We start from the raw sequence: 784 nt of genomic DNA, 5'->3' as shown, positions 1-784 counted from the left end.
CCATGAGTAAATAATGGAGTCAGAAGTAGACCTAATATTCCTGTTTAGTCTTTTTGCTCAAAGCTGACACTCTACAATGAGAGCTACATCTCCACTTCTGGATTTTGGTTTCTCAATTGGAGAAATATCTCAGATTTTTCTGCATAGGCTGCTTTAAACCAGGATCCTCTGATTTTTACCTCTAAAGTAGCCAGGTTTTAAAATATGAGCCATAGGTGGACAGCAACTACATTAATATTTTTTGCATGTTTGAATGAATTTTAGAGTAAGACATATATGTTACTTTTGAGAATGTAGGAAAATAGTAATTAATATTTAAGAGATCATAAAACATACAAACCTGAACATGGAATTTAGCTGAGAATAGAATGGAATAAATCAAAATTACCTATGATAGTTTTCAGTCTGTGCACAGAAATGATTGCATTGTTGGAGTCCAAGGCCATCAGATAGCTTAGCCCTAGCTGGCTGCTATGCTCATGAGGCCAGCTAGTGATATTCACAAGAATGTGATGTTGTTGGATGGCAGGGATCAGCTTCAAGTTCAGAGATCAATACCTATTGATCTCAAACCCTGATATTTTGAAATACATTGTACTTCCATTATCCCAGCTTTTCCTGAATTCCTAGAACCTAAAAAAAGTTTCAGCTTTACTTAGTATTTAACATTTCTTTTTTTCTCTCTCTTTTTGTCGGTCGTGGGGCTTGCACTCTGGGCCAGGGCATGATCCCTGAGTTCTTTAGCTCATAGCACCACTTTTGTGTTTTATCGTGGTTAATTTGA

This window comes from Dipodomys spectabilis, unplaced genomic scaffold (genome assembly GCF_019054845.1).
Source record: "Dipodomys spectabilis isolate Male_0828 unplaced genomic scaffold, ASM1905484v1 ptg001319l, whole genome shotgun sequence".
In the NCBI taxonomy this organism is placed as follows: domain Eukaryota; kingdom Metazoa; phylum Chordata; class Mammalia; order Rodentia; family Heteromyidae; genus Dipodomys; species Dipodomys spectabilis.
Note: the sequence above shows the minus strand (reverse complement) of the source record.